This window comes from Diabrotica undecimpunctata, chromosome 3 (genome assembly GCF_040954645.1).
Source record: "Diabrotica undecimpunctata isolate CICGRU chromosome 3, icDiaUnde3, whole genome shotgun sequence".
Taxonomy (NCBI): Eukaryota; Metazoa; Arthropoda; class Insecta; order Coleoptera; family Chrysomelidae; genus Diabrotica; species Diabrotica undecimpunctata.
In genome coordinates, this window is record NC_092805.1 from 70,896,325 (window position 1) to 70,922,377 (window position 26,053).

Here is a 26,053-nt window from a genome sequence, read left to right on the forward strand (position 1 = left end):
TGTCTCTTTGTTATTTTCTGTTAATTACAAGTTCTACTTTAAGATTGATACCATTTTCTTTTGGCAACCAGTTAATTCCTAAAGTGTTTCGTAATTTTTCTTGACTTTACGATTTCGGGTCCATATTCCGCATTTCTTTAGGTACATTTTCCATTAATTGTTTTGTTCTTAGTTACTTAGCCACTTTCTTAAGGTGAATCTTCCTTTCTTAAATAATTTTATAAGCTCTTTCTAAGCTTTTTCTGCTTCTTCTATGGCTTCAGCACCTGCTTTTATGTCATATACATGTTTTCTCTTATTATTTTTGCAGACTTGGGAAATTTCGTCCTTTCACCTGTTGCAGTTGTTGTACTGGTCTTAATGCTAAAAATGGTGCTGCAGCTGTGCCCTATGTCACTGTCTTTAATTGCTATTCTTTGACTAACGCGTTGACGTCGTATCTCCATAGTATCTTCTGGTAAGCACGATCTTCCTTTGCTATTTTAATTTTTTTGAACATCTTTTTTAAATCCACTGAATATACTATTTTGTTGGATCTACATTTTAAAAGTATGTTCGTTAGGTCTTCTAGCAGTTTTGATCCTGCGTGTATAATGTCATTTAGATTCCCTACCGTTGAGCTTTTACTCGATGCGTCAAGTCTAACTCTTATTTTAGTCGTTGTACTTTTCTTCTTTTTTACCAGGTGATGCGGTAGGTAGTAATACCCTACATGGTTTTCGATTATCTCTATGTATCCTTGTTTTTCATAGTTTTCCATAAACTTTCTGTAATCCGATTCTAGTCTTCTATCTTTTATGTTTCTTCTAATTGCATCAACCTGGTAAATGAATGTTGTTTCGTGTCTCATAATTTTTCTATATTATCTCCAAATGGTATTTTTACTTCGTATCTTCCTTCTTTTTCTCTTTTGACTGTCTTTCAAAAGTATTCTTCACATTCTTACTCTTCTACTAGTTGCTTTCTTGCTATACTTTTTCCAGTTCCCATAATTTCTTTATTTGTTTGTCCTGACATTCCTAACACTATCCATCCTTATTTTGAGTTTTGGATAAGTAGCCTGTTACTTATTCGGTGCATGCCATCCATCAATATGTTATGTATTTCTTTACTCCTAATAATACTTCTAGCTTTCCTACCTTTTGGTATCGCGGGTCTGCTAACAAGACGTTTCCTTCATTGTATTCTTTTAATAGTACTTTGCGTTCTTAAGATTGTCGCCGCTTGTTCCGTAATGAATGAGCACTGCGAACCTTGGTGTATTAGTGCTCTTATCAGATGAAAGCCTCCTTTGAAATCCTTTATGCACACGATTACCGTAGCAACTAAGGCTTCTACATCCTTGTGGCTTGCACAGTTTACTAAGTATTGTCCTCGTTGCTGTATTTTGCCATTTTTGTTCCCATTATTTTCTTTAATATTCTGCCCTTACGATATTGGGATCTCTTCTATTGTCCGAATAACCATTTTCTTCCCTGTTCCTGTCAGGCTGATATCTATTTTGCCTGTTGTTCGAATCTCTTCCATTGCCCGGACTTCCGAATTCTCCCTTGTTTCTCTCATGGATATTCTCTTTTCTTCTTCCATTTAGGTTTCCTTTTATGTCCAAATATCCAGGATCAAAATATATCAGTGTGTGGTCTCCACTACCTTGTCTAAATCCGTGCTAGGAAAAATTTTGCGACTTTATTTTATGAGATAAGAAATTTTTGCACCATTGTTTTTTCTTAATAATTTTGTTTCTGTCTCTTGTACTGAGCTCCAGAAACTCACTTCATTGTGTTGCGCTGTGGTCTCCTTTGCAAATTATACAATGTGTTTTTGTTTTCCTTACTACAAAATTAAGCAATAATTATTTAACTCTGTTCTGTGTCGAGCTGAAATAAAATAGAATAGCATTAAAAAATCAGCACCTAGTGACGTACGTTATTTTTACACACCGGTGTTAAGCTTGATTAAATGTGAGCTGTAATAACTAAGTCATCAGAAGTACCTTCATGATAGGACACTTTAAGTATAGCAAGTTAATTGGTCGTCATTTGTGAAAATTAAGTCTAAAATTGAATTGTATTGTCCTGAGTAAGTACTGTTTTTGAAGGTTAGTATATGCAATATATATTTTATTTTTTTCCCTATGCCCTTCTGATTCAAAACATCCCTTAAATACACGTCTCCTTTTGGTTTTCCATACAGTTTTTGTCTTTTACGGTCCAGAGCCTCGCAATCGCATAATACATGTTTTACTTCTAGTTCTTTGTCACAGAGTCTGCAGTGAAGGGCTCGGACATCCTCCGTCGACTCGAGCCAACAAGGTCTCACCAAGGATAGTGGTATTTATCACTATATTCCTGAGCATAGATTTTATTCAGTTCAAACATATAGTTATGTCTCAGGGCCTTGGTTATTGGGTTATCGATGTTATCGAAGTGTTGTCTATTACCAGCCTCCCAGCATGACCTGTTTATTTTTAATTTTGTTTTTCACTTTTTCTAAAAGTATGTGAAGTGCTGTCTCGGTTGAATTTACTGCTTCCTATATTACATGTAAACGAGTTATTAGTAAAAAGTAGGTAGATAATATATATATATATATATATATATATATATATATATATATATATATAAATATATATATATATATATATATATATATATATATATATATATATATATTTATATATATATATATATATATATATATATATATATATATATATAAATATATATATATATATATATATATATATATATATATATATATATATATATATACTTGAAACATCGATTGTTTTATTAACGATGAAAAAAGTATTAAGTACTACCAAGTATAGAAAACTAGTCAATGTTTATAATAGTGTCATAGAAGAATTAAGCAAATTTTATATTAGAAGATTAATATTGTATATATTATTTTAAATGGGATTAAACACAACTAATTTTACTGAAAATTGCATTTTATATTTGTTTTTGGATTTTTATTTCCAATTATAAATTATACCGTAATAATTTTTATTTATTTAATTTTGTATTTAATTAAAAATATATTTTTTTTGTTGTTGGCATAGACTAGGTGTCAATCAGCCAGTAACAGTATGACTAATACCTTAAACATATAAATTTTATGACCGTAAAGTTCATAAAATATCAATAACGAAAAGCTGAATAATATGCTTTAAGAACTAAAATTAAAATAATATACAAGTTAAATATAGCATCTTTTCAACATCATCGGTGTGTTTAAAAAACGGTACACATAAGTAATATAATTCAAAACACTTTCTTTTGTATTATCTCCTTTTTATCTATATTTACATACAAATAAGATGATGAGGTTCGCAGAGTTCCACAGCAAACTCTTGAGCAGCTATCTGCTCAATCCGACAGCTGCTTTGCTATGGACTGTCTAAGTTGCTCACCTCAATTTTGCATATACATATATTTTTTTGATAGTAGATACTACAAGACTATTTTGGTACTTGACAGAAATTTTACTAATGCATTATAAATTCTCTCATTTCCATTAGCTAAGAGACTAAGGATATTAAACGGGGCCTGTACATTAAGATCATGTAATTGTTGAATAAATTGATCTGTTTCATCCTTATATTTTTGGCATTCGAAAAAAATATGATCTAAATCACCTTTTTTGCCACAATTTTGACAAAGATCATTTTTGAGAACATGAATTTTATGTAGATGTGTGGGATAACAGGTATGGCCAAATCTAAGACGTGTTACAGTTGTGATATATTTTCTTGAATAATTATATGGCTGGAACCACGTTTTATTCGGTATTTGATTTTGTATACTGCAGTATCTAGAAGGGTTGGTATAAGTATATTGTGACCAACATTCGTTCCAAATATTGAGATATTTCATTCTAATATAAACTACTGCATCACAAAAACTTACAGGTAGTTTATTGGTCAAACCATTTTTTACACTTTTTTTGCCAGCATATCCACATACTCGTTATGTTCGAGACCGACATGTGCCTTAACTCATACAAAATTAATGTTTCTTTAACCTTTTGCAGTTCTAAAATCTTTTTTTTAATTGCATATATGATATAATTGGAGAAGTAACTTGGGTATTTAGTTTAAACCAAGGAACTTAAAACAGACAGGGAGTCTGATATAATTATTGCAGAATCAATTGTAGACTGTGATAAAAATGTCAACGCTTCGTAGATTGCAATAGCTTCAGCACTAAATATAGAAAATGTGTTATCCAATTTGTAGGAATAATTAATATTTTTGGAGGGAATATAAAAAGCACATCCCACACCATCCTTGGACTTCGAAGCATCGGTGTATATTGCCACAGAATCCTCGAAGCTTGCATGTATTGAGTATAATAAGTTAATGTTAATGTGAAAATTATAGCTATATAAAGGTTTTACAATCTTTATATTTAGAAACAATGAATTGTAGTCATAAAGATCTAATAAAATTGACCTGGGATTATATAACTCACTAAGGATATCTTGATTAGATTGAAGTGCTATACACAGTAGTGGAGAAGTTTTCTTCGACCAATATTTATTTGTCATGTTTATTTAATACTACTATATTTGAATATAGATTACTGTTGGTTCTGGATATTTTAAGAAGAAATTTGTCTGCAATGAACTGCCTTCTGTGATTTAAATAAGGCTCAATAGCTTCTACATGAAGAGGTTCGACTGGAGTTGTTTTCATGGCACCAAGACATACACGTAGGACTGAGTTCTGCAATATATCTATTTTGTATAAAATCTGTGAATTAGCAGAGCCGTACAAGATACATCCATAATCCAATATGGACCTAATATAGGCACGATACGGCGGTTTCAACGCCAGCTCCCCACCAAGTCTTAGTAACTATTTTTTTTAAATTTAAACCCTTTATACATCGGTCTAACATGTAATTAATATGCATTTTCGATGTCAATTTCCTATCAAGTACCATGCCATTTGACGGAGTCTTTAATGGAAAAATTTTAAGAACCTAGGACAATGTGACTTAATTTAGGTATGTTGTGTCTACTAAAAACACAAACTTCAGACTTGGAGTGGGAAATCTGAAAACTATTTAATGTTAAACATTCATGAACAACACCAAAGATGTCTTTGAGAGAAGCCATAGTGGTATTAAATTTCTTATTTTCAGTATATATGCAAAAGTCATCTGCATACTGTACTATCTTAAACGTAATGTGATTAAAACTTAATTTATGTAAATCAGCAGTATACAAATTAAAGAGAAAAGGGCTTAAAACTGAGCCTTGTGGAAATCCGTTGTTGTTATTTCTTGGACCTACAATTGTATTATCAAAATTTCTTAAAAATATTTTTCTATTAGTATAGAATTTAATAATCATGTTGACTACCTGATTTGGAATATGAAATAATTTCAAAATCTTATCTCTTAAAATGGGGACGCATAACTTATCATACGGACTTTCTATGTCTATAAAAAGCGCAGAAAGGTAATTGTTTCTGCCAAAATTATTGTTTATGTCTACCACAAGAGTACTAAGAGCATCTAGAGAACCAACCCCTTTTTTAAAAGAGAATTGATTTTGACAAGCTAAATTATTATAAGTTATCCACCACTATAGTCTTACTTTGATAATAATTCTTTCCAAAATCTTTAAAATACACGACATCAAAGGGATTGGCCTATATGATTGTACCAAGTTGGGATCTTTATTTGGTTTAAGGATTGGTATGACAATAACAGTTCTTAATATATCAATTTCTGCATTTTTAAAAAAAATATCATTAAAAATATCAAGTAATACGTTTTATGCTATATTTGGAAGTTTTTTAAGCATAGGATACTTAATATCATCGTAGCCCGGAGCGGTGTTAGACCTATTAGTTAGCGCAAAGTCAAGTTCTTCCCGTGTAAATAGATTTAGAAGAAAGTGAAGTTGTAGCATTATTTTAAATTTCTATAGCAGTATTAACTGATAGAGGTGCTATTTTGTCAAAAAATTCTTCAATCAATTCATCATTAAAATGATTAATACTTGGAGTATACTTCCTTTACATTTTCCTTGGTTCATTCCAAACATTTTTAATATGCATATTTTTATTTAAGGATGAACACCAATTTTTCCAACTTTCTTTGGCTTTTAGTTTTAGAACTTTTTTTGTTTTAGCCATTACTTCCTGACATCGTACATAATTAGCAAAACTATAGTTAGGTTTATATGTTTTTAAAGCATCTTTCCTGCCAGAAACAACTTGTTCACATTCGAAGTCCCACTACAGAGGAGGTGGTCGTTTAATAATTTTAAAGGGTTTATATGTCGGAATGGATTGAGAAGATGCATTATTAATACTTTCCATTAGGAAGTCATATTTTTTCTCTGGGGTAGACAAGCTGTCAGAATAGTTAAGAAAATGTTGTTCAATCAGATAAGAATATTGGGTCCAATTAGCTTTATTAACATTTCATTTGGACTTTAGAAGAATGTATTCATTACGAAAATTAACAGAAAAAAAGATTCATTTGAACTACATAATGATTCGATCCCAATGTGTCATCTAAGACGTCCCAAGTAATTTCTTTTGCTAAATCAGGAGCGCACAACGTAATATCAACACTAGATTGTGTCACATCCGGGCGGGTCAGAGAGGTTGCTTTGCCATTATTAAGAACAACTAAATCAAGTGTATCAATGGCATTAATAAGTTGGTGCCCAATGCCATCATTTTTAAGTGAACCCCACAAGCTGTTATGCGCATTCATATCACCACCTATAATGCAAGAAAAATTCAATTGTTCCAATATTTTACACCAATCTGTGGAAGTCGATCGAATATCTGGAGGTCTATAAATGGAAGCAAAATTAATGTCAGACTTATTATATTTTAAAGTGATTCCACAAACAAGAATATCATCATTAAAATTTTGTGTAATACAAATTTCTTCAAAGCGATGAATTAATTGTATAAGTATAGCCACTCCCGCGTAACCATCATATCGGTCGCGACGAACAATCTTATAACCCTAAGCCCCCTTTCAGACGAGTATACTGTATCCGCACTGTATCCGAGATACGCGTATCCGAGACGCAGATATTACATAGACTCAAATGGAGCTTTTCAGACGGGACGCGCGAGGGATACAGTATGCGAGATACCGAATTCAGTATATCAGTATCTCGGACTTTCCTGTCGCCGACGACTGAATGCGTATGCCAGCCAGATACAGAAGAACCATTACGTTAAATGAACGCTTTCAGACACGAATACTTTTGCACCACATTCCATAGACGCGCGATTTTCTGTCGAATAATTGTGAATAAGCAACGAAAGAAAGAAGGTGTTTTCTGAATATAGTTAAATAATGGAGCGTGCTGTATTTGATAATGACAAATTTATTTGTTTGGTATAATCAAATCCCTATCTATGGGATACAGCATCGCCAGATTACTGCAATAGAAATAAAAAGCAGCCGTGCTGGGTCGAAATTTCTAAGCAAATGTGCGACAATTTTGAGGCCATGACTGCAGTACAGCAAAATGAATATGGTAAGAAATAAACATGTTTTTATTATAAATACATAGTAGAATAGTTTAATATTTTGTTTCATACGTATACAGTTTAGTTTTAAAAGTTTGCTAATTGGAATTTTGATTATTTAACGAATATCAAACTACATTATTGTGAAAGGAATACAGTCATTTTTTATTTAGGGCGAGGTAAACAATTTACAAATTGGAGATAAGTACACATATTTATTTTAAATTTTAGTCATAGACTTTAACTTTAAAAAGTCATAGAAAGCTGTTCTTTTGAAGAAATAATTCTACGCATAGTTGTGTCTTTTTTACTCAATTGAATTTCCAAAATTTTATGAAGTTCTTCAAACGACTTCACAGACATTCGAAAATAATTAAACAACTTCGATGGATCTTGCAATAAATCTTGATACAGCAAACTATACGTTTCCTTGGTTTCTCTTAATTCTACAATAGGATGAACCCACAAATTACGTCGTCTTTTCAGTTTCTTTTTATTTAATATGTACCACAGCATAACACACTCTTCTACATCCATAATCCAAAAATATAACCGCACTGCACTGCTACTATTTTCATACTGACGAGCATGCCCGTGAATCCGATACAGCCGCCATCGAAAATTCTGTATCTCGCATACAGTATCTCGCATACAGTATCCTCGTCTGAAAACCCTCTTAAAATTATATTGTTTATCGGGTTTAAACCATGTCTCACAATCCACATCAATATCATTTTTATTTAAAAAATGTGTTAAACTGTTTTTATTGGCGACAGCAGATCTACAATTCCATTGCATGATTTTAAATTTATTTAAGACAGAGTAAATTATGTAACCTTTTTTGTACCCTCCAATACAGAAGTAATTTCATGATTTATTATTTCATTATCTAAAGATTTTAAATCGTCCACTGTACGTATATTTTTAAAAAACTAATTACAAAGTTAGTCATAGGTCGAGCAATATCTTCGTTCTTCCTTTCACCACTGTGAGAAGCGGAACGGGGTGGATTAGCGGGCAGAGGTTGAGATGGTCAAAATCTGAAATTAAACATGAGAGGTGGCTGAATAGAGTTAGAAGATACAGCAGGAGAAGAATTGGCTTTCCTCTTTTTGTTAGGAACTCAGTAATTGTTGGAGTTTTGGCGAAAAGTTGGATTAAAATTAATACTCGCAGCTGCATTAGAAGTAGATTGAGCAGATGTTAGGGACATTTTATTTTGTGTAATGTTAGAAAATTTTTTATCGTAGTTAGATAAAATTGAAAACTTATTTTGGCCTAGAGCATCTGAATACGAGTTTTCATTAATTTCCTTGACCTCTATAAAAGAAATTTTATTTTTAATCATATTTTTAATTTTTTGTTGTTTTTGGTAAGAAGGACAACTTTTTGAAACCGAAACATGTTCAGTACTCTTACAATGAATACAACTAATTTTTCGCAAGCTGATTATATCTTTATTCTCTCCACATCGAATACATAAATTTTGAGAACTTATACACTGTTTTGAAATGTGACCGTATCTCAAAGACCTATAACTCTAAGTAACCCTACCTACAAATTGTTCGACTGGACAAAAAACTCGATTTATAATAACATACTGAGGGAGTATATTACCTTCAAAAGCTACGTAGTTTGTTTTGCAACATAGTCAATTGTACCATTTTTTTAACTTTTCTATGCATTCGTTTAATATTTAAGATACGTGAAGGTGATTCTATATTTTCCTGTAAATATACAGTATCAAATTGAGTATCAATATCCCGAATTAAACCCTTGCTTTCTAATAAGTGACCCGGAATAAAGGCTTTTAAATTTTCTTCCTTTAGTTTACTATTATTTATAAGACTATGTGCATCATGTATAAAAGCTACTACTACCTTAATTCTGTTCCTACCAATTCCTCTTACTTGAAGGATATTAGAAATTCCTAGTTTTTTGTACAAAATATGACCTATTGTAATTGGATGTAAGCGAACAAGATCATTATTATCTATCCTTTATATATACACAAAAATATTTTCAAGATTATACTTATCTGAATTTATGTTAAATCCTCTATTTTTTAACAGTACCACGTTTTCTTCAGGCTCCATTACTTCAGATGATCTAACAATATTGTTAAAGGCACTTAAAAGTGTCCTCGAGACAATGCTCGTCCCCATAGGGGAAAGTAACAAAGTTTTAAGTACTATGAGAGTATGTTTTTATTAAACACTACAATTTAAAAAAACTAGCCGAATAAAATTAATTTTAAATTACGCGGTATTGCTTTAAATCCAATGAAATAAACTTTAAAATGAGGAGAGTATTTAAAAATGCGTATCCACACTTTGACAGTTATTTGACAATTGTGATCAAAAATAAATACAAAATGAATTTTCAGTAGTAATATCCCTAGGACATTGATAACAGACGAGATAATTTCATGACAATCGAAAGCTGTTACCAAGCAACGAGCTTGAGAAATTTGTCATGAAATTATGAGGCATTCATCAATGTCCGACAGATATTCGGCGGATAATTTTTCGAAAAAAAAAATCATATTCCCCAAATATATTTGTGACTGTAGGTTGTATTTCTGGGAATTTTTTCTTTGATTAGCGCATTTGTACTTTGAACATTATCATTGCCGAAACGTGACATTTTGAAATTTATTTGGATGAAGTTGTCAAACTCGATCGTGTTGTCATAGGGATTGAAAATTGCACTGAATGCAATTATCAGTCTAATGTTGACATGATTTCGTGCAATTGTTCCACATGACACAAAATGACGAAATTTGAATGGTTGTTAGAACAGTCGAAAAATTATCATTATAATTATCTAATTGTGATTTAATCCCATGTAAAATAAAATCTATAATAAAAATGTTACAAAAAACAGAACATTTCAGAACATTTTTAAGAATGATAGCATTATGATATTAAATTTATGTATTAAATTTAGATTCCTATACATAAGAAACGAATCCGTAAATTTATCTATAAATTAATTATGAACAAAATTTCATTATTTTTAGAGATTCATTCATATATTTGATCGAAAGGTCATGGTCTTCATTATTTTTATGCGTTTTCCTAACTAGGAAATATTCTTGACATGTGAGAACTTCCGGAGCTAAATTAATGTTCTTCTTGAATATTATGTTTATATGATACCTACTAAGCGTATATGGGATATTATTGATTTTGGTGAAAATTACATTTTATAATTATTGTTGTTTGACGTTTCGATTTCCACTCCGGAAATCGTTTTCAAATACGATTATTTTAAAAATTAGTGAGTTGTTATTATAACCAAAAAGTTTTTAAATGGTTATTGGTTATGTTTTCTCACACTGACGGCACAGAATAAGAAACAATCAGAATGCCCACTCTCCATAGAAAATTAAGTACGCGCATCTCGTTCGCGCAGACGTTCCGCCATGTTTTAGTCGGAACCACGGAACGAGTGCTGTTCACATCGAGCAAAAAGACAAAAGAGGGAATCTAATCGTTATGAAAAGGCGACCAAAAAAATGGCCTCTGATGGCGGACATATCCGGAAATGCGAATGCGCCAAATTTAAATTTTCCGACACTTATTAACAGTAGCTATAAAATACTTTTCAGAATGTGTCTTAGACGAGAAAATTTTATTTAAATATTAACGATAACAGTCTAAAATGTGAAACAATTGTTAAAAAACTTCAATATAAATAAGATTTCATGTGACAGTTGGGACAAATAATAACATAACCCAACTAAATTTGATTTCTTAAACAAGGAAAGACTCTCTTTCCTTGTTTAATTTGGCCTCTCAAGATGGCACTTACTGTCTAACAATATTTTTGCCTCCACTACCTTTACATTCGTTCTTTTGTCTTTTTGCTCGATGGCTGTTCAGTAAATAAATAAAAATTATTCTGGCATCCAAACGAATCTGCTTTACATGTATTTCTCCCATAAGAAGTTGAAAATGTTGATTTTTAAATATTTTAGAGAATAAATAAGGACTTTCGCTTGTGAATATCCATTCTGTGCGATTCGTTTTATTTGTTGTTCGTGAATTTGTGAGGTAAGAGTATCAAAGTATGTATTAAGATATTTACTGTTAAAGTTTAAATTTTGAGGTTCTATAGTGTTAGATTAAAACTTTAATTATTTTTTCCTTATTTCAAGGTATTTTGTTGTTGTTTTTATATCACGATATTTCAATATTAACCAGTAAATCGTTTAATTGGTAAAAGTAGTTATTAGTTTGATTTAATATTGCTTATATTTTAGATATTCTGTGATTGTCTTTTCAGATTATACTATGTATCTGACATGATTTTTAAAGATAATTTAAAATTTAATTGTTCCCTTTGTATGTTAGGCTAAAATTAATAACTTTATTTTGGTCTGTTTTCAGGAGGCAAGATAGAGAACCACCTAGGTACTTGTTAGTTTTTAGTTGTCATTTTGTGGACCAAGATAGGAAAAATGGACCTACAATTTTTGAGCATAACAAAGAGAAAGTTTCTGTTCTCCACTCCAGAAAAATGGTAAACTTAAAATCGGATTTAAATGAATATCTTAATCTAATAGGAATACTTTTTTGGCAAAAGACAGGCTCAGCAAATAAATTCCTCCTTAGACGAAGGGGCAACTTCATTCATCTTCAGTTGATATTGTGGATGAAGCAGCTGGACCATCAACAAATAGTCCTGAACCAGGTCCATCCACATCAATGCACACACAAAGTGGCTGTATCTCTACCAGAAAGAAGTAATGCATCTGTTATATAAATATCAATATTAATAATATCTGTACACCATATACAAGTTGTTTGCGCAGTTGATCCTCATCTTCATATTAAAAAATTCTTAATGTGTTAAAGTAATTATATTAGTGTTTGTATTATATACTTTTTCTAATTTGACCCACATAGTTTTCGCTCAGAGTCTGTTATTCTATATTTAGCATTTTTTTATAAGTGACGTTTGTACTTTCATCGAATAAATAAATAAAAAATGTGTTGGATGAAATTTTATTACAACTGATGGAAAAGATACCCGCAAGAAAAAAAAATCAAGCATGCCTTCCAACTGCATTTTCATCATATAAAAATTGTAGAATCATTTTAGATTGTACAGAAGTGTACTCAGTTACTCCTGCCAGTATGGAAAAACAAAAAATAACATACAGTTCTTATAAGCACCATAATACCTGGAAGGTTCTTGTAGAAGTATCACCAAATGCTGCTCCTCAGTTTACAGAGCCAAACAAAACAGACCCCCATAGCAAAAGCTAGGATACATGTTAGAGGGCGATCCGAAGAATAAAGTGTTGCAATATATTGCAGCAAATTCCAAATTTTTACATGTCTCAAATAACAGTAATATTTCAGTTATGTTTTGCTTTAACAAATTTTCAATACTCTCTTATTAAAGAAGTTGAGCAGTATTACTCAAAGTACTTTATTGGTGTTATTTATTATTATTTAGTAAAAGGATGTAACATTTATTCTTATGAAAATAAAATAATGAATAAAGATGGTGAAAGATAAATTTGGATCTGTGACATCAATCAAATTTTGTACTTGAGCCAGTTGAAGTGTAAACCTTTAAAGAAAGATTTGTTGATTTATTAACTCCAAGCAACATATGTGTATAGAGGAGTATAAAAAATACAATAATAATGTTCATATAACATACAATTCTCAAACAAATAAAAATTATTAAACTGTGTCATTTTAAAAATTGCTATATATTTAACAACAGATATATTTTTTTAATTTGGTTTTGAATCTTTAATGTTGCTTATAGTTTTACTCTTGAAGGTATAAATATATCTTTACAAATCAACTGTTAAACAAATTTATGACATGCTAGCTTTGTAGTAATAAGAAAAATTGTTTGATGATCAATTCCTAATATTTTTTATTAAATTTTACCATTTGATCTCTTCTAACATAAAATATGATTGTCACTTATTCCAAATTGTCTTCAAACCAGGCATGATTTTAAAATCTGCCTCTAAAGTTAATTGTGACAAGTCCATTTTTCAATCAGGAATTTATTGTTGTAAATCTTGTAATAAGTATCCTTTATAAAATGTATAACACTCTAAATCAATATTTAATGGAGCTCATTTCTAATGCTACTGTAATTGATTCTTGTGCTAGAGAAAATAATTACATGGTTTACAACAATAATGAATTATTTAAATTTTTGGTATATTAAATTAATTTTTTAAATTCATCCTGTTTTTTTCACAATGTAAACCCTTGTAAATACTTAATGAAACACTACTAATTTTTTGAAAAGTTTATTAATGTTATAAAATTTATGTATAAAAATAAATTTATTTTCTGACAACTTATCAATAGAAATCAAAATAAGCAACAAAAGAAATAATGTTCGCAGCAGTAATGTCCATACAACTATACATTTATTTTTAATTAAAAAAAAAAATGTGAAAAACAATGGACCAGTCAGTTGATTCTGTTGATCAAAATTTACATTTAATAACATAGAAAAAATAATAAAGTGTTGCTATTAAAATTTATCTTAATAATAAATAGAAAATGTAACAAAACAAAAATGTACAAAAACATATGTCTTGTGACAATGAGACCTTACCCAATGCTATTTATTTATTTGTCAACTAGCAATTGCCCAATCTAAATACAATATTATAATATTATAATGTGTACAATAATTTTAAAACTGTAATTTATCACATGTCATAAAATTTACAAATTACATACATGAAAAGAAATAAACAAAAAATTAATTTAAAATCGATTAAACTAAATTGCACAGCTAATAGCATCAAAAAATCATGTGCAAGATATTAATTGCACTTGAATTTGGTATATTTAATTTTTTAAACACTCACTATGGCAATTTGATAGAAAGGTTTACACATAATGTGATATCACAACTAAAAGTCCTTATTCACTACTTAAACTAGGAGAAAATGAATATCTTTAGTCTTGTACAGGATAAAATCAGGGACACCTAAAAAGACTAAAATATTAATTTAAATATTTTTCAACTTCATAACTAATTTCAATGATTTATTGATTTACATTAATAACATTGATATAAACAACAACAAAACTCTTTGAAATAAAGAAAAAATAATTAAAGTTTTAATCTAACACAATATAACCTTAAAATATGAACTTTGACAGTAAAATTACACCAACTGTGATTCTCAATCTGAGTCTGTGTTCTGTGTTTCCGTCTAAAACATGGCGATCGCGTGCTGGAAAACTTCAAAGGCGGCATCTGAGAGTGGGCATTCTGATTGTTTCTTATTCTGTGCTGACGGGTTACTTGCTTTGGTCTCGCTCTTGTAGGCAAATTGGCATGCTTTTAGATGAAAATTCTTAGGGCGGTGTTTTTACCCTTAGAATGATATTAAAATCTCATTATTTTGCGTGTTTGTGTTTCTTTCATGATAACTGATGCATATTTACATTGTACTCTGTACTCATTGGCCCAGGCATGTTTGCATATCTATGATTTTTGAAGTCCCTGTTTTTAATATATGTTTCGTGCACATTTATCCTGAAAGTGGTCTTGTGGTTTCTCTCACATATAAATTGTTGCATTCACAGTTTATTTATAAATGCAGTTCTTTGATTTTCCTTATGTGTTGCTAGGTTTAGTTTTGGACAGAATAGATCTGAGTATATTGGCTGTTATGAATGTTGTTGTGATGTTATACTTATCCCCTAAATTTTCTAATTTTTTCAATAAGCCCTTTACATAATATAGTATTGTTTTCATCTTTAAATAACTTGTTTTGAGCGTTTCTGGATTGCTTGTGATGTTTTGTTGTTTCCTTTTTTATCCAGAAAAGGAAGTGAATTGTCGTTTTCTTTATCCATGATAAATTTGATTGAATATTCTTTACCGTTGATGTCTTTCAGAAAGTTTTTCAATGCTTCTGGTTCGTGAGGCCAAATAGAGAACGGTGAACGGTTTAAGTAGATTATAAAAATTTTCTAAACCAATTACGAAGGACCTATGTACAACCTAAATGGTTGGAAGATATTTTTAACCACTCATATATCATAGGAAATTGAATTATCTTTGTTTTATGTATGTACGACTTTCCTCCAAAATTAATATTTGTAAAGTTATGAGCAAAGAAAGTAGACAAAAATCGATATTTTTAGTAATTTTTAAATATTTTAATGTTTTTATTCATGTTCCAACAAGTATTCTCATTGAACGTGATGATGTTATCAGATGGAGACGTAATTACCTAACTTCTATAAAAAGGTACAGAAGTGAAGGTAGGCCCATTTATTACCTTGACGAAACATGGGTAAATAAAGGTCACACCAAAGATAAAGTGTGGGTAGACTGTGCCATAAAAAACCCTAGACAGGCATTCATTGAGGGGCTGTCTACTGGTTTAAAAAACCCATCGGGGAAAGGAAAACGCCTCATAGTTTTACATGTTGGATCAGAGTTAGGATTTGTTAATGAAGGGGTTTTACTTTTTGAGGGAAGAAAGACAGAGGATTACCATGAAGAAATAAATGCATCTGTTTTTGAAAATTGGTTTAATAATATCTTGCAAAAATTACCAAAAAACGCTATCATTGTAATGGATCATATTTTCACAGCCGAAAAGTAGAAAAAATTCCGACAACATCATCAACAAAGAAATATATGCAAGAATGGTTACAAATAAAAAACATTCCTTTTGATATGGAGATGAGTAGGTTAGGACTTTTACATCTTGTACGTGTAAATAAAGATAAGGATACTATGTATATAACTGATGAGATGGCTAAAACAAATGGTCAAATTGTATTGCGGCTGCCTCCACATCATTGAGAGTTGAATCCCATTGAGAAAATTTGGGCCCAGGTGAACTTGACCAGCCCTTGGTGAATGATGTGGCACTTAAAAACACGACATTTAAACTTAAAGAAGTAAAAAAACTTCTGTTACAAGCTCTCGAAAATGTAACCACAACACATTGGCAAAATTGTGTTAATCACATTCTCAAAGTGAAGGAAAAAATGTGTAAATTAGATGGCATCATGGATAGTGTAATAGAGCCGTTAATAATTCCAATTGGAAATGAGAGTAACACAAGTTCTTCAGAAGATGAATAAATTGTATCACTTGTACCTTCAAAGTAATTTCCTTTTCTAGATGTATATTTTCATTTCATCTTTCTTATTCATTATCCAAGTGTTACAAGCATACAATGTCAATAGTCCCGAACATTATACCATTGCACTACTTACTTTTAGTAGTCTCTTTTGTATTTCTTTCCTCCTTATCAATTATTGTCACTCACCAAATATTTGAATTTGCTATATGCTGTTCTCCTTAGGTCGTATAAAAATAAATATCACAGTTCACATACCTAATACATCATATCGTATTTATGATCATCATATGAATCTGAAATTGGTTGTTTGGTACAATGATAATTTGTTTCTAATAAGCATTAGTCAACTAAGAAATCTAAGTTCCCTAACTTTTCTTCCTCCTTGCATGCTGTATGTGTATCTACATAGTTTCCAATTTTCTGCAGTGACTTTCGATAAAACTTCCTCAACATTCTTTTCACATTAACTAATTTGAATATATGTAGTTTGTTTCTCGCTACGTCTTTATACAACAGTTATTTCTTCAATTACTGTTGTTTTTCGCTGTCACCCTTTACATGTGCCCATACTAGCTGTATAGGGTTAAGTTGACAGTAATTATATGGGGATAAACGAAGTACAGTTATTCTCTCATTTTTAGCTTTTTCATTGATTACATATTTTTTATACTTTTGTTTGTGTTATTGAACAATAATTCATGAGTTCTGTTTTAACCATCGTTTTATCAAATGCAATCTCTTTTCCTTTTAACTGATTAGGTAAATAATGCCTTTATAAAGCTAAAGTTGGTAGTTTTTCAATTAAACAACAATGGCAATTAACATTATCCATTACTATGACAGAATTTTGCCGTATGTTACCGTCTGATACCATTAAATATTCGTCAAATACATACCTCTATTCTCATGATACTCTTTGGTGGTTCTTGAAGTACATTCTAGAAAAACACCATTTACAAAGCCAGTTTCAGATCCAATTTAAATAATTATTAGTCCACCTTTTCCAATAGGTGGGTTCAAACCATCTTAAAATGCTTTATATTTATGTAACAGGCTAAATTTTATAGATACCATTAACATTAGTAATTTTCTTGCTTCACTTTTCAAATTCCCAAACAACTTCAGTTTCTTCTTGTTAAGAGGACTATGTCATCTACATAAAGATGTATATGTATTGCTGTTTACATGTGTAATTAATTTTATATTTGGTAAGGAAAGGTTTATCAAATAAACACTTATGTAAAAGGAGGAAAACTCATAGTCATTTATTTTAAAATTGAATATAAAAAATACATATTTAGAAATAAAATAAAAAAGAATAGGTATATCTAACATTTTACAAGTATTCAATAATATATTCTCAAAATAAACAAATTCTATTTGAATACAGGTACAAAAGAACGACAGAAGATTACTATATAAATTCAAAACATATATTATAGTGAAAGTACGATAATAGAGTAGCAGTAGACAAGTACCTAGATAAAATAAACAATACACTGGAATCTGGCTAAATAGCATCTAACATAGCAAGACCAACAATTCATACCCAATTCATCATCACCAATCATTCAGGGCTCAATTAAACAACCAAGATGAGATATTACAAAAAAAAGTAAATTCTAATTGCACAAAACCTTAATACATCCAGTATTTACATATGGATCTGAAATCTGGTTACTTAGTCAAAGTGAAGACAGCGAATTGGCTACTTTAGGCAGAACAATCTTGACATATATACAAAGGAGAAAAATAAAAAAGGCAGATGGAGAAGAAGATATAATTTTGAACTATACAGGGCATACCAGGATCTATATCCCATTATGACCTAGTGTTAATTTTATGTAACACTTGCAGATGTATTTAGTCGGCTTTACATGAAGTTTCATTTTGACTAAAATCACATAGATGACGGTATAAAACATTCAAAACAAACATAAGGAAGCCTTCCATATTTTTACAAGAATACTGTTAAATAGTGCTTTTTTGTTGTTGTCTGTGAAAATAGTTAGTTACTTTATTTATGTTTGATAAAAACAGCTTGGAATAATTGTAAATTTACTTATATGTTACGTTAGGCTCTTTGAAGTATGTGTTGTTTTTCAACTTTTCACTTATATAAACATAGTTAACTTTTTGAAATTAATTAATTTATTTATTTATTTCGATCGGATAGCCAAGCGGGCTGGGAGGCTGGCTTCTCCTTCGCTTCACTGCGAGAGATGTCAGTTCAATCCCCAGCTCGGTGTACAGAAAACAAAAAGGCTAACGCAGCAGTTTAAAATTCTAAATGAATCTGCGGCTTAGTCTAGAATGTGCTGGTATCTGATCGGCCTATGGTGGAGCAGTACGGCAAGAGATAAGGGCTTGCGGCTTGGTGATACTCCTCCATAGATCCCTACCGGAAGGGCGTGTGCCGCCTAAATACCGGGTATATATATATATATATATATATATATATATATATATATATATATATATATATATATATATATATTTATTTGTCTACGAGAAATTTCCCAATTTAAATATAATAGTATAATACAAAAATATAAAATCCTAATTACTCACATACATAGCATAAAATTAAAATTAAAACTAACAGACAAAAAATAAACACAAAAAAACTAAAACTAGGTCACAATAATTTAAAATCGATTAAAATAATTTACACGGCTAGTGGCATCAAATAATCACATTCAAGATATTAACTGCACTTTAAAAGTAGGTACTTTGCTTTTCAAAGCAATCCAACCTATCTGTATACTTATTAATTTGCAAACCTAGCCAGACCTAGATAGATAAGAATTATATCCATAGTTAGTTCAATGATGTGTAATTAGGTTAATAGCCTGGTTTGTCTAGAAGTACATGAAGGTTAATTTTTCCTAACAGTTGTGGACTGAAACTATGGGAGTGCAATAGACTATACAGTATAGTTAGATCTTTGTGCATGCGTCTGACCTGAAAAGTTACGATGTTGAGAGAACTTTCAATGTTAGGGTGATTGATTTGATTAACTGTATGGTGATTCTTAAATGAGATAAATCGTAGGACTTTATGTTGCTCTCTCTCGATTAAAATTAAAAGGATATAATATTACATTGACCTTTAGGGCTGACACAATTCCTAAAACTTGTTCATTACTTAGAAAAAAAAAAGAATTGACTTTTGTTGTTAGATATAGTTATTAAAAGGTGACTGTTTCCATCGTACCTTAGATTGCCTGATATTCTATTAAGCGAGACACTAAATTTCAAAGAACTGGGTCTTTCACCATGCATTTGTATATTTGTTAAGATATGTCTAAGCAATACATCTTCTGAAATCTAATTGGGAAATCTTGGTGTAGTAGTACTTGCAGAGTATCCATCTGTTATTAATACTTGCATCAATTAGCCATGTGAAGATATACCACCACCACTTCTTTGAACGGATTTCAATTCTATATGTAGATATGTTTTGGTCCATCAAATCGGTTCCTCCCATATTATTAATATTTGGCAATGATTTTAGGTCTTGGAATTTGTACATATTTTTTTTCTTATTTACTATATATGACCATATTGTAGTCAATGTGTATACTACATATTGACTGCAATAATTATATTTTTCATATGAGGACAGTCTAGTTTTAATACAAATTTCGTTGTGTTTCTTAAAAATTTATCAGTTTCTTAAGATATTTATTAGCATTACATTTATGTAATACATGTTTTGTGTTAGTTAATAGATTTTTAGATTAAAAAATTGTTAATTTGTCTACTATTATTCATTTTTAATAAACATATATTAGTTTCAATGTCATTCTGACAACTGTCAAAGTTATTATAATTTTTTAGATCTCTTCTGAAAAAATATTGAATTTTGGCGGTTTTTTAGTAGATACTGTATTGTAATCAATTTCCTCTGGTAATTATCGAAAATTAAAATTATTATCTTTGAAAAACTTGGTTTGGACAAAGTATATATTTGTAAAATTAGTATTCGAAGCGGATTGATCGTTCTCAGTGTGAGGTCGGTGTCAGTGTGTTTAAAGTATTAAAATTTTATAATGGAAATCAATACAATTGGTAAAGGCCATCCACCCGATCGAGGAAAGAACATTAATATTTTTAATACTATGGATTTGGATAATGAAGGAAAAAAATCACAGCTAAGTGAAAATACAAGTCAAAGTTTCATGGCTTCACAGGTATTAAAACCACAACCAAACAACTTATTTCCAACTTTTCAGGTAAGCGATACTAATAGTAGTAATGTAGATCAGTCGTTAATTATACATAACAAAAATAAATATACACAAGGAGATCAAGGGCCATATTTTGTTGGAAATATTGGTAAGTTACACAATATTGCAACAGCACGTTTAATACTAAATGCAAAACCGACAATAAAAGATAATATAGTTAATATTAGCGTCATTGGTAGAAATAAAGTTAGAATTGAATGTAACTCCTATAAAAGTGCAAATATATTAATAGAAAGTAAAAACCTATTAGACAAAAATTATGACTTATACATTCCAAACATTTTAGTTCAAAAAAGTGGTGTAATTAAAGGAGTCGATAAAGGTATTTCAGAAAATGAATTAAAAGACATTATTGTTTGTAGATACGGTAATTTTAAGGTATTAAGTGTAAAAAGAATGAAAAGAAAATCAAACGACGAGTTGATAGAGACGGGTACTATAGTGGTGTCTTTCAGAGGACAAATGATACCAAAACAAGTTTTCATTGAGAGAATGATATACCAGGTAGAACCTTATATTCCTAGAGTAATACAGTGCCTTAACTGTAAAAGATATGGTCATGTTACGACACAATGTAGAGGGAAAAAAAGATGCGGAAAATGTGGACAAGAACATAAATCTGAAGCATACGACTTAGCAGAGCCTACCTGTATATTTTGTTTTGGAAAACACTCAGCATTAGACCGAGCAAAATGTCCTGAATTTGAGAAACAAAAGGGTATTAAATTTCTTATGGTAAACGAAAATATGGCATTTTAAGAAGAAAAATTAAAATACAATAATAGTTACACATCAGCTCTAAAAACATCAAATGTAGGTAATAGATATACAATAACAACAAAAAGAAAATGGAGCGAAGCTACACAAAATAAGTCTGTTTATCCATATTCGGAAGAACATGAAAATATCTTGACAAATCCTAGGACCTCTGAGTACCCGCCTCTACCAATTCCTAAGAACATTCCAATGTATCACAAACAAATAACACAAAATTCTCAGATAAACAAAAATCTTAGTGAAAATATATTAACAATATTTAAAAATATTCTAGGTAAAAATTTTTTGCCTACAGAAAATAAACAAATTTTGGAAGAATTTAAAGACAGTTTAGAAAAAATTTTAAATGGATCTAACAAGTAAAAAAATCTTATAATGGAACTCACGATCGATAATACACCATAAGGGACATTTTGAAAAATATATATTTGAAAATAATTTTTTAGCTATATTACTGAGTGAAACTTGGTTGAAACCAAATACAAACATAGACTTTTCTGGATATAATATGTTTCGCAAAGATGGACCCGATGGTTATGGACGAGAGCAATATTAATAAAAAAAAAGATTAATTTTTGGAATAACTTAAATTTTTGTAAAATAAATATTGTAATGTGTATTGCAGTACAAGTCAATTTAAAAAATAATATTCTAAATGCATACTCGGTATATGCAAAGCCTAAACTATGTATATAAAAAAAATGAGTGGGTTAGGTTCTTCAATAGTTGTAACAAACCATTTTTAGTGGGGAAAGACTTTAATTGTCATAATAAAATATGGGGATGTGATAAAACTGGTCGCGAAGGAATAAATCTTTGTGAAGCCATGGAAGAATGTGGACTTAATTTCTTAAATAATGGTTCTGAAACATTAATTCGGGGTTCCCTGAATAAAAGTAAATCAGCGATAGATCTAACAATTTGCTCAAGAGATATCTATTATACGTTCTATTGGCACACCGAAAATATAAGTCTGGATTCAGATCACTATCCAGTAGTTATGGAGTTTATAAATGATAGTAACGTAAACAAAACCTATAATGATAATAATGATATAATTAGAAATATAATTAAATGGGATATTAAAAAAGCGGATTGGGCAGTTTTCTCTTATTTTTTAAACAATGAAAAAAAAGATAATATAGAAGAAAATATAGAACAAGAATATCAAATATTTTATAATTCTATAAATGAAGCTAGTAAAATTAACATCCCAGAGAAGAGAAAAATGACCAATCCAAAATTTAATAAACCATGGTGGAACGATGAATGTAGGGAGGCTATTAAACATCAAAAAGAGGCTTTTATACATTTTAAAAGAATATCTAATCACGAAAATTATTTAAAGTATCAGCAAGCGGAAGCTAAAAAAAAAGAATTATTTTAAATAGTAAAAGGGCCTCATGGAAAAATTTATGTAATAGTTTAAATAAAAATACACCTATTAGTAAAATATGGAGTGGGATTAGAAAATTAAAACGTGCCTATAAGCCAAATAATAATCCAATAGTAGAAAATGATTGGACCGAACTATTCTTTCACAAAATTGCCAGACCTTGGGTCATCGAGAAGTAAATTACATATACAACGAACAATGCAACGAATACAATCACCGAAGACAGTACATTTCTAACAGAAATATTTAATTTGGAAGAACTTAAAATTTTTTTAAAAAATAACGACAACTCAGCTGCAGGAAAAGACAGTATTCACTATAGTATGCTATATAATTTACCTATTCAAAAAAAATACAATTTCTGAATATAATAAATCATATGAGTAAGCATGGAATTTCCAAACTCATGGAAAGAATATATTATAGTCCCAATTCTCAAACAACATAAACCTGCAGATTGTCCAGATTCATACAGAGGCCCTATTGCTATCGTCATGTATCTTAGAAACATTAGAAAGAATGATTAAACAAAGATTAGAATTTTGGTTGGAGAAAAATTCCCTACTCTCTACAACGCAATTTGGATTCAGGAAATCATGCTCAACAATGGAAAACTTATCACACTTGATACTGGATGTCTATAACTCATTTTCTAAGAATAAATCAGTCGTGGCTACATTTGTAGACGTAGAAAATGCCTATGATAATGTTAATTTATTAATACTATATCACCAAATGAAGAAAATAGGAATCCCAGATATACTGTGCTAGAAAATTTATAAACTATACAGTAATAGAATTTTGTATATTCAAATTGACAACAAACTAGTGGGCCCCAGGATAACAAACACTGGGATACCCCAAGGAAGTATCCTAAGCCCAATATTATATGCTATTTATACTTCGGATATAGGTAAAAGCATAGTAAATAGTAACCAAGGTAAAGTACTACAGTTTGCAGATGACATATGTATTTACGTAGACCAAGAGGGGGTAGAAAATGGTTGCAACATGATAAATCAAGTATACAATTATTAACTTGATGACTTGGATCAGTTAAATTTAAAGATATCTGTAAAGAAAACACAAGTTTGCATATTTTCCAGAAAACAAAAACTTCCAAAGTTAGTAAAAATGGAAAACTTACAGTTTAAAGTTCAACCTAAAGTTAAGTATTTGGGGATGATACTAGATAGAAAAATGAGCTGGAGATATCATATTGAGTATGTTGTGACAAGACCTGAAAAAGGTTATAATGCATTAAGAGCAGTAAGTCACATAACTTAGGGAGCAGATGCTAATATTTCATTAATAATGTACAGATTATATACAAGATCAATTTTAGACTACGGATGCATATTTTACAACCAAGCAGCCAAAAATCACCTAAAAAAAGTAGAAGTGTTATCAAATAAATGCCTTCTAATAAGCACCACGACATCTAATTTAAGTATAGAGTGCAATGAACCACCACTGCATTTAAGAAGAAAAATTCTATGCGAAAAGTTTATAATGGAAACCATTGCTTAAGAGAGTTTAATAGTGGATAAGTGTTAAAAACTTTTTATACATGATCTAACAAGTGAATACTGGCAGAAAAAATCTACTTTACTACTTGTTGAAACCAACAACAACTTGTGCCAATTTAAAAATAAATTATACACATCAAGAATATCACCCATATTTCAAATATATCTAAATAGTATTCCTAATATTCAGCCAATTTATATGAGTGATTACTCGAGTTTCCCGGTGAATCTAAGGAACTCTATGTTTAATACAGATATAGAAATAGTATGCCCAAAATATTACCAAATTTATACAGATGCATCAAAAATTAACTCTAAAGTTGCTGCTGCTATATGGGACTCTAAAACACAATACAGAGAAGGAATAGGTCTAGATACAGACACCACGGTATTTACAGGAGAACTAATAGCAATATTAAGAGCAATGCAGTACATAGCAACGATCACCAATAATGATAGATTCGTGATACTTTCAGATAGCAAAAGTGCTCTAACTAAATTGGAGAAGTGGACCGAATATTACAATCATATCATTATGGAAATAATAAAAAACTTTATGACGCCTATGCTTATATTAATATTAACAAAATCAACAACTCGAAAGAATGGTATATTAATTCCAAAAAGGGACTGTATTATAAAACTATCCAAACAGAGATCCCATCTAAAAGCTGGTTTAGTGACTATCAAGGCAACAAGGTCTTTATATCATATATATGTAGACTTAGGTTTGGCCACTCCTTAGTCCCACAACATAAACATAAAATAGGAAACACATGATAGTAGATTGTAAATTAAAAAAGAAAGAAATAGATTATTTTATAGATCAAATTTATATTACACAAAATATAAGAAAACCTTTTAATCTACAAGCTTTGATGGCTACTAAAGATAAAAGTATCTATGAGATCCTAATTAAACACATTATTAATATAAAACTAAAATTGTGAAATTTTATTGTGAAAAAAGGTAAATAAAAAAAATAAAGAAATAAAAAAAATAAATAAAAATTAAAAAAAAGAATAAATAAAAAAAAGTAAAAAAAAGTAAAAAAAAGAAATAAAAAAAACACACACACAAACACACACAAAGAGGGCCTAAACCTTCGAGGTGTTAAACCGGGTTTATGCCCTAGCGCTGTATTAAAATATATATATATATATATATATATATATATATATATATATATATATATATATATATATATATATAATTTAAGAGTTATTAGTAGTATTAGTATTTAGTATAGCATAGAAACAAAAAAAAACGCTCACCAAAATGTATATGTACAGTAGGTACCTGTATAATATATGTGTGAATTACTATTGTAAATCATTATTATCAAATAGGTTATAAATATTCATAATTATAATGAGTATAAGAGATATAATTATAAGAGTAATTTTAGTTCCTTTAATGGATTAAGTCCACAGTCAAAAGAAACCAACAGCACACACATATATTAGTTTAT